Raw genomic sequence first — 15,523 nt, forward strand, 5'->3', positions numbered from 1 at the left:
GTTACAAAGCTTTCAGACTTAAGTCTTAGTTATACAATGCTCGAACACCCATCCCTTCACCAGTGCACATATTTCACCACCAAGAATCACAGAATACATCCCAGCACCACCCCCCACCCCTCCTGTGTAGCTGATAAATTTACTTTACTTTCTTTTTACTTTGATTACATTCAATATTTCAAAAAATATCACTGTTATTATTTGGAGTTCCCCCTCAATAGGGTTGCCATTTTTTAAAGAGTCATGTTTAGTTATTTTAATGATGAAATCAGAATTTCACAATTTCACAATGAAATCAGAATTTCACAAAAACCTAATGCAACAGAATAGTATCTGATGATTATTTTCTCTTCACTCTTAGTGCTACATGACATCAATGACATCGATCTTGATTGTAGGATAATATTGGGTTTGTTCTTTTAGCCTTGCTACAGGGAACTTAGTTTACCTTAAAGCAATGTCCTTTCTGTATGGACACAGGAAGACAGTTAATATTATGCTTTGTACTCGGGAGCTGATTGACTCCAATAATATTTACTCCTGGACATCTGCTTTCTCAACTCAGTTGCCCTTAGTTCCTAGGACCCCAAAAGCAGGGTCCCGATGTGGGACGGAATGGACCCAGGACAAGCTGTGAGTTGTCCTGGCATTAAAATGGGCCAAGCCAAAGTGCTACAATATTCAACTATAAGTTAGGAGCATGGTCATAGACAAATGCTGTCATGATCCAAAAGTAACGACAAGACTAGGACCCTGCTGGGGTTAGGAAGACTAACCTGGTCTGAGGACTGTGGTCTTGAATATAGAGTGAATGTCCTCAGGAAGAACCAAACTTTAAGTCTGATATATCTCTCACTGTGCTCAGACAGAATGAAATTGCTAGAAATATTAAAAGTAGATTTACTAGAACTATTTAAGTGGATTACTAACTGAGGAAAGAAGAAAGTGACACACCCTGGATGGGATCCTGTCCTTAAGAGGATCTCCTAGTAATCTGTAGTAATATTCTTAGATGAGATTTTGGTAATCTCATCTCCTGGAGGAGTGGTCTTACCCCTGTTTGTTGATTTGTTAATGTTTAGCCCACTTTTGTGTGACCATCCTATGTAATTACTACATAAACTAAGACTGTAAGAGAAGTAGACAGAAGCAGAGATGGAAGAGCACAAATGAGTGAGAGATAGAGTCAGAAGTAAGGGAAAGAGTCAGGAGTGAGAGCAAGTGTGGCTTCAGAGAGAGAAGCAGAAGGGCTCCAGAGAGAGAGAAATTGGAAGAACAGAGATAGAAAGAGACCAGAGAGATGACAGACAGAGAAGTTGGAAGAGACCAGATGAGAGACTACAGAGACAGAGACAGAGGAAGAGAGCACAGCAGCATACACAGAAGCAAAGCACAAAGAGGAGCCATCCCAATCCAGTCCATACACAGTGGCTCAAGAGCACTGAAGGTGAGCAGGGAGAGAGAGAGAGAGAGAGAGAGAGAGAGAGAGAGAGAGAGAGAGAGAAATGCCTCAAGAGCCCATGAATACAACAGGCATCATCGCACCCCCTCCATGCACACACTTGTATTTTTCACACTTGATGATAAGAAAATTATTGAGCACACCTGTCATTTCTTAGGTTGTAGATATTGCTAAAAAAATTAGAGAAGATACGTGCATTGGGGAAGTGTAGGAGTCAGGGCAGCTGGAGTTTACCCATGATATTAGCACTGTCGCACTGTTGTCCCATTCTTCATTTGCTTGAGCAGGCACCAGTAATGTTTCATTGTGAGACTTATTGATACTGTTTTTAGCATATAGAATATGCCATGGGTAGCTTGCCAGGCTCTGCTGTGCTAGGCCAATACTCTCGACAGCTTGCCAGGCTCTCCGAGAGGGACAGAGGAATCGAACCTGGGACGGCCACATGCAAGGCAAACGCCGTACCCGCTGTGCTATTGCTTCACTCATGATATGCATGGAAATTATTACATCATTTTGCTTTTCCATGGTTTCATTCTTCTAATGATTTCTAAAGTCTGTTAGAGAGCTAATATGAAACATCACACATCAAATATATGCATACAGGATTCAAATCTTATCTCCTGCCAATTCCAATGTATTACAGATCTGAGGCAGAGTTTGAAAACAATGTCTTCACTCCACAACCACATAATAGAGAGAACAGGACTACTTTAAAAATGGTGTTGTCAAAGTTATACTAGTTACATTACCAGTAAATCATTAATGTAAAAGGCTGGAAGCTCATTTTGAACAATATATGCTCTGTGGGGTTCAGTATAACACTGAATCATATACACATACTTGGCTAGAAGTACACTTTTCACAGGTACATTTTTTGATTTCCAAACTTAAGGTCTTGGGGCCAGTATTAGAGCACAGCAGTAGAGTACCAGCCAGAGTTCAATCCCCAGTATCCCATTTGGCCCTCTAAGCTCCACAAGGAATGATCCCTGAGTGCAGAACCAAGAGTAAGTCTTGAGCACCACCTGGGTGACCCCCAAACTTCATTTTTTTTATAAAGTGTTTTATTTTTCTTCTTCCTTACTTTTTGAATGGCAGATTAAAAGTATCTTCTCAAATGTCAATATCATCAGTTCCATAGATATACAGACAGGGATGGAGTATCGTATGGTAACAATTAGACCAACAGCATTGCTAGACTCAGGATGGGATAGACACAGCTCCATGCACTTTGTATATGTAGCATCCACTCACTGGGTACTCGCAAAGATCTTCCAGGCTTTAGTCTCTCCATTTTATAGAGAAAGAAGCTGAAATAGGGTGATTGACAGTCTCAAATTCTTACAAGTAATACAGAGCAAAGTTGGGAAAGTTCAGTGTTTTAGATGTATTTCTGGCACCAGTAGAAGTTGAAATTCCATCCTACCTTTTCTAGTTATTTGATCTTGAGCAAGATATTTAAATGTTTGGTCACCTCTTTTTCATAGGGAATATGGAGAGAATAAAGTATGCTTTGTGTTTTTGTTTCTTTGTTCATTTGCTCATAGTGAGAAATAAGTTCCAGTGTAAAGAGCACCTGACATCAGTTAAATAATAAATAATAGCAGCTCTTACTAAATATGATCTAATAATAATTAGAAGCGATTCCATAAACAGTTAACACATTTGAGAAGCAAAGGCCCCTCTTGGGAAGAAAGAATTAAGAGGATTGTCAAATCCAAGGAGCAGTTAATTTAGCTCTTGAAATCTATTGGCAAAACCTCCAAGAACTTGACACCTGCACTTTGCACCTTCAATTTCCATGATGCCCCCTGGTGATTTTGGGGCCCTCAGACTAGGTAGTGGGGGTATATTTGAGGACTGTTTTCACTTGTAAAGAAGTGTTCCTTAGGAGAGGACTCAGAAAAGGGAAGCTTCTTTTAGCATGCAGTTGCCTGGGCGTTCTGTTTCCATTCAACACTAACTTTATTAAGATATCAGAGCTGGAAGAGGTAGGTGGCTGCAGGGGAAACTGTGAGTGTGCAAAGGGGAAGGGGGAAGCAAGCACTTAATAAAAGATATCTTTTCCCCTTTTTTTAATCTAAGTCTGGCAGGAACACTATTAAAAGGTGATTGAAAGTTAGTGGGTTATTTTTTGTTTTGTTTTTCTTTTTTTGAAAAAGCACTTCCTCCTTCTAAAGAGAAAGATACCCATTTTGCCCAATTCACTTGGTGGCACAGGATATTTTTCTCTAGATATTCATCCAATTAGCTGGTCAGGCAGCTGGAATCTGATATAGGGAATAAACAATTCTTCAAAGAGAGGCCACTCAGAGCTTTTTTTTTTTTTTTTTTGAAAAACTCCCTTCCACCAAATATAACCCCTCTTGGCTCCCCTTCTCTGTTTTTCCCCCCTTGTTTCCTATAATCCCTAGTCCGGTCTAGATGTCACAGCTTCAGAACTGAGAACTGTCATCTTTGGTCTGCCACTCTCCCCACCCTGCCAGGAATGACACTTAGGTTCCGTGTTAATTGCTCTACTGGAGCTCGGCTATCAGCCAGGGCCTGTCTCAGATTTACTGATTGCAAACGTGAGTGGAGTGAGTGAGCAAGCATGCAGGGGTCAGGACTCAGAGGGACCAAGTTCAAGGGCACCGAATGGTACAGGCATATAAACAAGGGAATGGTATGTAAGCAAAAAGACATAAAGGTTAGGCTCGGGGCTAGCAGTACAATAAACAGCTGTGATAACCCAGTTTGTTTATAGATAAAGAATTTACAATACAATTCTCAACTTGCAGCCCACATTTGTTAACACTTGAAGAGACATATAATTTCTTTACATCTTTTCTTGTTCCATCTTCTGTGCACTCTGCAAACATCTGTGGCGATCTCAAAGATTTTTCTCCACTTTTCTTTTCAGCAGTAGAAGTGTACACTCATCACAACAGCTAGAAATAGACACCAAACCCAAAATCTCAGGGTTTTGTAGCAGTTGAAACATCACAGTAGCTACAAATTCTAAAAGATGACTGCTTCTACTTGTTATTGTCAAGGCATCTTATGAAATATCTCAATTTTTCGGGCTATCGGATGTTCCTCTGTGCTAAGGTGTTCCTAATTTGACTTGAATGTAAGTAAATGGCATATGTAAAATTTAATTATAATTTATTTCAATTTGAATGTTGTCTTAACTTTTTTTAAAAAAGAGATTTTTGAGTATACCAAACATTTGGTGAAATCATCACACTGCTTCCTAACTATCCTATCAGTACAATATATTTTACTGTAACTATTGATCCAAATGGCTACATTTCTAAAGCAGAAAATGATGGTGTAGTGAGAGCAGTGCAGAGGTGCAGTAAAATGCCCTCCAGTATATAAAGACATAAAGATTAAAGTCACCCTGTAGATTCCCTTTAACTCCTCCAAATCCACTGTGTAATGTGTTCTTTTAGGATAAATCAGAAATGTGGCACAAATTAACATGACTGGGAGAGTGTTCTTAAATAAAAGTGCTTTGCAGGATTGTCCAGACCAGATCAAGCTCATTTTGCTTTAAATACATGAAAAGACTGTTAGTTAAAACCTAAGATGTGAAAAATAAGGTACATCTGAATACGGTAAAGACAAAACAACACCCCCAAATTTGTCAGACAGAACACGTATTCTGGATAAAGATCTGAGACATCAGGATGCCCGACAGCATTAATACCGAGGCCATTTCAAGCCTATGGTTAGTTTTCAGTTTCTATAAAGTTTGAATGGACAGGTGGAATCTGATGAACAAGATCTTCAATTGTTTTTTACTCAAGGACACTTTCCTTCTTAACCATTTCTTTCCTTCACCTCCTGCTATAATGAATTATTTTCTCCATAGTTTTCAAAGAAATCACCTTTATATAATACAGTATAGAATTGTGTGTGTGTAAAGATGCTACAAAATTATCATGTAAGTCACTCTGTGGTAGAAAAGGGACCTTCAGGCTCTGTGTTCATCTCAAGCTTATATTAAAATGAGTTCATGGGGGCCTGAGTGACAGTCCAAAAGGAAAGCATTTGCCTTGCACACCTATGACCTGGTTTAATCCCACACCCAGATGATCCCCATGGAGTCATTCCTGAGTGCAGAACCAAGAATAATGCCCAAACATTGCCCAGTAAGTCCCCCTCCCCCACAAAATAGAATAAGCTCTCAAGAAGTACCATGTTTTGAAGCATGGATGAATTGAGCTAAGACTAGCACTAAACATATTGAAGTTGAGAGGCATTACTTATTATAACACCATTAACAAACCAGCTTGTTTACACCAATGCTTCCTTACACCAATGTTTTCTTATGTGATGAAATGCCAGTTCATGTCAAAAGGAATCCATGCATTGATTGTACATATGAAGTCCCAACTGAAGTACTTTAATGACCACAGTACCACTGACAGTAACCCTCTTGGCCTTAAGAGTAGCAAAGAGAATTTTTATTCATATTTCCAATCATGTTAGAGCCGTGTGGAGGTCTATGATCTCTAAAAGAAAGATGTTCCTCCTAGTGGGACAGGGGGTGCTTGTGTCCTCACCCCTTCATAAAGCAGATGCTCAAGAGTAAGCCAGACTGGGTTGAGAGTCTGGCTGGACTCTCCCTCCGTGTATCAGTGCATGAGGAAACAGTGCTGGAGAGAGCTTCCCAGCCCAGAAAGGCATCATCAGTGCCTAGAGCTGTCATTTAACCTATTTTGCTACTTAGAAGAAATGAAAAACTCTAGGAGGAAAGAAAAGAGAGAGATGAGAGCTGGAGAAAAGAGGTAGAAGATCAGCAGGACGGAAAAGAGAGAGGCATCTTTTTAATCCCTCAAAGAAGTTGCCAAAAAACAAACACTAACTTGCTTTGAAACAGAGTGTGCTAACTCATTATATGATTATTTAGGAATCCGTTAGGTTCTCTGATCAACAAAAATGAACAATTAAAGACATGTCTATAAATTAGGCACTTGAGTATTGATGAACCCTTCTCTGTAAGGCTCTTTAGGGAAACAAATGAATTTGCATTTAATTGTGCACTGGTATCCCTCCTTCTCTCTTTTTTTTTCTTCAATCAAAACCAATGTCAAATTAGTTAAGACAGAGGACCTTAGAGGTAATAATACTGCTGAGAATAGTACAGTTGAGGTTTGTAAATAATGGTTCTCTGACTACTGAGCAGTATATTACTACAGAAGTTTTTATTTTATTAAAAGTTAATAAATGGCCAAGATCTGAACTAATCTCCTGCTAGGGCTCATTTTTATTACAGGTTCCTGACATTTTTTCAATGCCTTTTGCTCTGTCCTTCTTGCTACATATGGAAAACCTACATCAAGATGGTTGTCATGGCAATGAAAAGATTTGCATGTGTCTTTTATCTCTATTTAAATACAAAAATAACTTCTTGCAGTTTATAACTACTTCAATACATCTCTCCAACTCTGCTTATCAGTAATTTAGAGTAAGCCTGGTGTGTCTGAGGTCCACAGATACCATCTGAAGCCTGTCGTCCAGACAAATCTAAAGCCACTGACCATGGAGATAATTGGTCCATGCAAATAAAAAAGGCACAGTGATACTTGCCATAGCAGCCTTGAAATCTGAATGAGTGACTGCTATCTGATTTCCTCAAAGGGCATTCATTTTTAGGACAAGTGAGAGAATTTTTACTTCTTTAATCCTGCTCTCTTCTTTCTTATTTGGTCTGCTTTATTGCTAAAGTGTACTGAATTTCTCAAGTTCAATCACCACACCAAGATTATGGTCACAAGCATACTCAATATATAATTTTATAAAAACTGGAGTTGAAATAAAAATAGATTCTGATTTTTATAAGATTCTAAGACTTTGATTTATTTTCCAGTGTTCTCAAGGGACTTTTACTTATTGTTTCCACTCTAAACCCCATTTTTTCTAAACAAAATTTCTTATCACAGGATAAACTAAATAAATATAATATTTATTATAAACTCAGAGTTCAAGTTGCAAATGAAGCAGTGGAAAATAATAATTTTCAGAAGACAAAATCTTAAACAAAAAGGAACCCCAATGTATATTCATAAATGACTCAGTACACCAGAAATAAAAGCAACATATTCCTATTTGGCTTGTCTCTTAAGGCTGTGTGATACTTTGAGGCATCCTTGGATAAAACCTACTTTCAAAGTTCCCTTAAGAACCTTTCTATGAAATTCTTCCAATAAATGTGGTTTGAATATCAGAATTAAAAAACAATTATCAAGAAAGTCTAGGAATTTGGCAATATACTGATTTATATTTGCTTTCAAATTCTGTGCCATATCACAAGGAAAGAATTCTTAAAGATAATTTTTATCATTATTTGTAGGCTTGGGTAATGCTAACCTGCTCTTGGAGTAGCATATTAAGGACCATTTTATGCTTACAATAAAGTGAGACTGTGTTTACATATTGGACTACAATCACTGTTTGACTAATCTTAAAGGGTAGATTTTTCTATTGCATTTCAATAGCTCATCTACTTCAAACTGTTGTGAACTTTCTAAAGATGTGTTTTCATTTATAATAGCAGATCTTGCAGTGTGGTAATCTGGAATTGAAGTTTCAGTGACAGATTCATTCAACTAGCACTTTGCATGAGGCATTACTGCAAACATTATTTTTTTATAAAAAAATATAAAAGTGACAAAACCTTCCAAAGATAATTTCTGCAATTTAGGAAACTAAGGATTTTAAGTCAGGCATCAGTTTCCGGGTATTTTTCATAATGGATTTCACAGCAGATGACCTGACAGGCAATCTCATGATCTGAGCCACACTTTGCGGCATACAAACTGCTGTCAGAAGCGTAGGGAGTCACCCTTTTTTCATATGACATGCCTGCAAGTTAAGCATTGCAAATGTCCAGAGGTCCAGACTGATCCCTTCACCTCCTGTCTAGGAAACATTCCTACTCCAAACCTTTCATTCTTGACAACAAACAGAGCAGGGACATGAAGCTTGTTTTCAAAGCCTTATGGGAATGAATGGGCTGATCTGAGATGAAAATGGCTGGCATAGGCTATGGACTAAGTTGCAAACCTTGTATCCTAGCAGAGAACAGTAAAAGAGAGAAGAAAATGGAATTTATAAAAGGAGAAAGAAGATAGCAGTGGCAAATGGAAAGAAATCCCACTTTAACTTCTTTAACCACAATGTTGTTTATTTTGTCTTCTCCTCCCTAGCTTTTCTGCACCACCCAATTCTACCAGGCCAAGTACATATTATCATATGCAGGTGTTTTAAAGTGTCCATACAACACTCTGCCCAAATTAGTAGCTTATGAAAGAACCACAATTTTATGTAGGTGTCTCAGAGTATTTGTGATAAGACTTAATGATATATGTGACAGACTTTCGAGACTAGCGGTGATGGCGATTATGTGGGACTGTGCTCACACATGCTAAATGTATGCTCTACCACTTGAGCTATCTCTCTATCCCCTGTAGCTATCAATCTGAACACTGTTTCTCCTCTGAAAGAACACCTCCAAAATATTAAAAATGTTTATGCTCCCTTACACTTTACCATTAGTCCCCTTGTATTACATTCTAGAGGTTTTGTTTTCACAAGGGTCTGCAATTGTTGGTCCTTATAAAGGCCGGACACTGTTATCTTTCCTAAAGGAGATCTATTATTATTTATCTACTGTTGAATGAATGAATCATGGGTATACACAGCTCAGTTTTTCCCCATGCCGACTAAAACAGACTTGATTACGCTGGAAACTATAGTTTTACCTTAAACTACTGTGTAACGTATGTTATTGGTAATCTTTTCTTTTTTTCTTTTTCCTTCCCCAGAGTGTCTGCTTCTGAAGCTTATGAAATCTTTAGCCAGTGGGTAATAACTTCTAGCAAATATGACCAGTCAGTATGCTGTTCATCAGCTTCTCTAGAATGGCCTGGAATGTCAGGGGAAAAAATGTCGTAGTAAAGGATTCAGGAGAACATGATTGTTGTTCCACCCTGACAATTTACTAACATCTCTCTCATCTGTAACTTTTTAGCAACGGAAAACAGTCCCTTTTGAGTCAAACAGGTCATGAACACTCTCTCGACATTAGTTTCCTCACTAGTTCTAGAAGTACTTAGAAAATGACAAAGTACTATTTTAAATGCATGGTAATATTATTAGAACAGTTAATCACCATGACCATTATTTTGGGCTATTCAAATAAAGGAATTATATTTATATAGCTGTAAATACAAATTATACTCACACACATATGTATGAAATACAAATATATACACATGTATAGTATATATATATATAATGTGTGTATACATATATATATATATAATTTAGGTTAACCTTATTCAGTTACAATGCTGAAATGGGATGATACTATCACTATTAGTAATTAGCACTGGGTAAATATAAAAACATTTCAGGGCAAAATAAAGTTAAAATAGCTTTCTATTTTTTGACATCACCAGGATTGAGGGTGGGAGCTATAAACTCAACTTTTTTTCCATTGAAAAGTTTAGAATTAGAAAAATAGTTCATTTTGATTTTCATTGTTGAATATTTTTATAAGAGAAAAAATTGCCATTGATAATATACTTCACTAAATTATTTAAAAATGCTTGAAGATTTTAAGCCATTAATATTCTCTCCTATCAGAGTTAGGTCTGAGGCCAAGCATTTTATTTTGTAAGTGTCTACAAATAGTTATAACTACTTATAAAGGAATTGTGTTTCATTTTTCATTATTTAAACTATTTCTAAAGTTTTCTAATAAAGAATTAAAACAAAAATTCTGGCTATTCATTAGAAGTATGCCAAATACATACCTGGTGACTATTTCAAATAATTTTTAATCAAAGTATTTGAAATGGAAATATTGAAAGATATAAAATGGTATAATTTTAACAGGCAATGCCAGCATTTTCCATATTTATTCAGTCTGTTTGGTCTGATATCTGTAGATTGATTTATTTTCTTGTATAACATCATAAACATAAGGCACTTAAATGTAAAGCTGGTATATATATATAATTTAAAATAATTTATACCAAAAATTTTTTGATAAAGCATTACTAAAACTTGTTTACACTGAAAAGTGTATTAGAAAGTTTAAGCAATTAACTAGATATATTAAATGGTACTTGAACTTTATAAAAATTTCATTAAATATGTCAGAAAAAATTAAATTGAAGCAAATACCTCAAAAAAGATGTCTAATCCTACATTTCATAAATTATCAGAAAAGGTATTAGTTCTGTAGGGATTCTGTGAGTCCAAATAGCAGTGTAAGATCAATATCTATAGGCACATTATTTTCTTATACTGCAGTTTGTGATTTGATTTAAAGTTTGTTAAATTATATATAGAACAGTTTTAAATTAAAGCCCCTGTGTTTATGAGACTGTAGAACAAAATAAACCAATCTACAGATAGGAGATCAAATAGACTCAATAAACATGGAAAATGCTGGCATAGCTTGTTAAAATTGTACAGCTTTATATTCTTCACCTTTCAATTTTACCAATCAGAACTGGCAGAAAGGGTCTCCTCTGGATTAGCAGAGCCAGCTACATGGACCCCGGTGTCCTTTTTAGGGTGAGGGGCAGGAAAATTGAAAGAAAAACTCTTGAGCATTAAATGTTTTCTGCCAAGATATTAGAGTATTATTATTCATAATAGTAAAAATTGCTAGACAAAGTAAATATACAGAAACCAAAAGTGAACACATTTATTGTCATATTTATACAATAAAATATTTACAGTAAAACTGAATGAGAAAAAACTCCAAGTATAAGGCTGTATGTGCCTTTAGAAATGAGTACTAAATAAAATAAGTTATCAAAGGACATGTATACTTTGATTCCCTATGTACAAATTTCAAAAACAAACAAAATAGTATTATATGTGTACAAATGATAAAAAAGAAAATTAAAGAATAATTACACAAAATTTACATAGCAGATTTTCTTTTTTTATTGTCAAATTATTTATAATCAGGATCATTTTTAGATTTATATACCATATATTTTTACCATGTATTACATTTATACATAATTGTTTGGTTTTGAAATTACCCATTCTAAAAGTATGTACATATGTATGTATATGCATGTATATAACTATATATATTTAATTGAATCATAACTATATATGTTTAATTGAACCACCATGCAATACAGAGTTACAAAACTGTTTATGGCTGGGTTTCAGTCATATAATGTTCCAACACCCACCTGTCCACCATCAGTGTGCATTTCCCACCATCAATTTGCCCATTTTCCCTACCATCCCATCCCTCACAAGCCTGCCTCTATGGCAGGCAATTCTCTTCTCTCTCTCTCTCTCTCTCTCTCTCTCTCTCTCTCTCTCTCTCTCTCTCTCTCTCTTTCTCTCTTTTTCTCTCTATTAGGGAATTACAGCTTGCAATACAGGCACTGAAGGGTTATCACATTTGTTACTTTACCAACTTTCAGCACACAGTTCTTATCCAAAGTTATGACTTCCAACAATCCTAACAATCATTGTCTTAGTGATCTCTTCTCTATCCCAATTCTCTTCTCCCCCAGCACTTGGTAACAGTTATTTCTTTATGAGAGTCATTGTATAATTTTATTTAGAATAACAGTATTTATAAGGTTTATGAATCACTTTCCCAAAGATATATGAAACCCTTCCCCAAAGACAATGATGCAAACAAAAATATAAATAAAAATAAGGAGAATGATAATGACATATTGGTATGAAATAAGACAATGTAGTATAGAGAAAGGCAGAGTGAGTTGTTGAAAGTAGGCATAAAAAGTGGTGACGAAAGATCAAAACGTTAAGAGAAAATGCATTAAAAGGTATAAAAATCCTTAAAAGTGTACTTTATATGGATGAAAAGTGAAGCCATATTTGGAGCCTATTGAATAAGGTAAGATTTCCAAATCACATAATGATGACGGTGTAATTCATGATATCACACATAGAGATACCATGGCTGGAACTACTGGGATGCATTAGAATTATTTTACACTATCAGAATCAACTAAATTAGACAATGGAGGCCATTTACTAGAAACTAGCAGATTCTGGAAATTGCATGCTTAGGCACTAGCTATGTTCACATAAGATGTTTGCAAGAACCCTGTTTTCCAATATGTTTGCAGCTTTAAAAGTACTGAGTCAACATAGCCAAGTGCCCAGGTCATATGTTTATGGTAGAGACCTTCTATGCAGTTGCAAGAAGACTTAAGAAATTATATGTCTATCCACATTCTGTCTACCCACATTCTCGAGCTCATTCATTGACGTGAATGGCATGAGATTCAGGCAATCACAAGCTAATGTCCAACCTCACAAAACTGTGCAGAGAAGCAATAAAGGAAGACCTCAAAGAGAGAAGAGTAGCAGTGTTGGTCCCTGTGGCAGAAACTGGGAAAAGCATTTGCAACACCCGCCTGTCTTTCACCAATTATAAGACAAAGATAAGTGCCCTCCGACATCCTGATGGATCTATCACATCTTCCAGAAGGTCAATGGAAAAGGTTATCCATGACTTCTACTCAGATCTCTTTGATAGCCACATCCACCTGGCCACATACCAAATTTTGCAGGATGGATATGTCATTCTCAGGTTCTCCCTTCCAAAATATGACACACCATTTCATTGGTAAAGAAGTGTACAGCACCCAGTCCAGACCAGGTCAGACCTGAACACCTAAAGAATCTGCTGCCAGTACTCGTCAATACACTGGCTCAACACTTCACATGCTTCCTGTCTGAATGCAAGGTTCCCTCCCAATGGAAAACCAGCAGGATCATCCTGTTGTACAAGAAGGGAGTCATCCACGACATCGGCAACTATCGCCCGATCTGCCTGTTGTCTGTTGTCTACAAGTTGTTCACTCGAGTCATCCTGAATAGTATTGGCAGAACACTAGATGAAGGACAACCATGTGAGCAAACTGAGTTCCAAAAAGAATTCAGCACAATAGACCAAATCCACATAGTGACCAAGCTCATTGAGGTTTCACGAGAATTGAAGATGCCACTCTGTCTAATATTCATCTATTTAAAGAAGGCCTTTGATTCTGTTGAAACTGAAGCAGTCACCGAAACCCTAGCCAAATAGGATCCTTCAGGATCCTTCGCAAGCTGTACTGCAGATTCACCACCAGGATCTCACCATTCTACAAGGAAGTAATCATCAATGTAAAGAGAGGGGCTTGGCAGGGCGATAGCATTTCACTGAAACTCTTCAGTGGCACCCTCGAGAACGTCATGTGATGACTGATATGAGAAGGAATGGGAGTGAAGATAGATGGTAGGCAACTACACCATGTCCGCTTTGCTGATGATATTGTTCTAATAACACCAAACATTAGTCAAGCAACAGAAATGTTGGCTGACTTCGACAATGAGTGTGAAAAGATAGGACTGCAGCTGAATCTCACCAAGATAATATTCATGAGAAACGGACTAGTTCTTGATGTTCCTTTTTCTCTCAATGGAGCAAACATCTCCGAATGCAGCAGTTATGTCTACTTAGGTTGAGAAATCAGCATGATGAATGACCTGGCACCTGAGCTGCACAGGAGGAAGAGAGTGGTGTGGACCGCCTTCAAGAGTGTCGAAGAAGTTGTTAAGAGGATGTAGAAATTCTGACTCTGGGCTCATCTTTTCGACTTGACCATTCTTCCTGCACTAACATATACCTCAGAGACCTGGGCCCTGAAACAAATTTTGAAAACAAAATTAGAACAGTATTAAGGTCTTCCAAAGAGGAATCAAAAGAGCTGTGTTTGGAATATCACGTTTCACTCAAGTGAGAAAAGGAATCCATCATTCCAACCTCCATCAACAATCAAAGATCAGGGACACTGCCTCATTTGCCATGGCATTAAAAATCAGTTGTGCTGGACATGTAATGCAATTTGGAGACAACTGCTGTACTAGAGCTGTTTCTGACTAAATTCCATGGGACATCAAAAGAATGCATGGCTACCCACCTAGAGGTGGTCAGACTTCTTCGTCAAAACCCTGAATGAACAATTTAAGGTTCTTTGTGTTCCTGGAGCAAGCAGATGCCATTGGGCTACACTAGCACGCAACAGGGATGGATGAAGATGTTACTAGTGCGAGCTCAAGCAAATAGATGAGCAACGGGATGACAAGTGATACAAGTGATGACCACATTATGTTGCTGCTGCCATGTAAGCTAATCCATTGGCCCAGCTTTATAGCCTACAAATCACAATCACACAATCACAATATCCTGTTAATCACCGATTTCTCTGGCAGGCTCAGTAACATCTCATTTCATCCTTTCCCTGAGATCTTAGAAGTCTATCTCGACTCGGCCCTCCTAATGATGTTGCACTGGGGGCTCTTCAGGGTCAGGAGAATGAGATCCAGCTTGTTACTGGATTTTTCATATGAATACACCATGGGAAGCTTGCAAGGCTGTCCCATGTGGGCAGGAAACTCTCAGAAGATTGCCAGTTTCTCCCAGAGGGAGAAGTAGGCTAAAGATTCTGCTTCTGGGAGCTTGCTTTTAAGTCTCTCTCTGGATGTTGGCCATTGATGGGATTACACACACCTGGGTTCCTCTGCCGGTACCTTCATGCATGAGGCCTGTCTGAATGTGTAGAGAGGATCCTTCAGCAAGGCTTTAGCTAGGGTCTGGTGGTCTTCGGCAGCCGGGAGCTCTGCTCGGGGTGGGGAGGGAAGCTGGAGCCCATCCCCTCCAAGGGGATAAGCCACAAAAAAAAGCCACAAAAATTCATGGGCATATTAATTTTCCAGTGAAAACTCTGGGGCATAATAGAAAAGGAGGACCAGATCCCTGCCCTACCAAAGCCCTGGCAGTCACACTCTACCCCTCCCCCCCCACAGGTGTCACTATGCCAATAGCCCAACTCCACACCCTCACAACAAAGCCCTAGAGATTCCAAGCTGCCAAAACTTCCAGGTACACAGTTCTTTAGGCTGAAAACTCTGGGGGTTTCCTGGAGTTAGGATAGCAGCTCTCCTCACTTTCCTTACTTCTGGAAGTCCCAGAAGTTACAGCCATATCAAACATATTCTGCC

This window comes from Sorex araneus, chromosome X (assembly GCF_027595985.1).
Source record: "Sorex araneus isolate mSorAra2 chromosome X, mSorAra2.pri, whole genome shotgun sequence".
NCBI classification, from domain to species: Eukaryota; Metazoa; Chordata; class Mammalia; order Eulipotyphla; family Soricidae; genus Sorex; species Sorex araneus.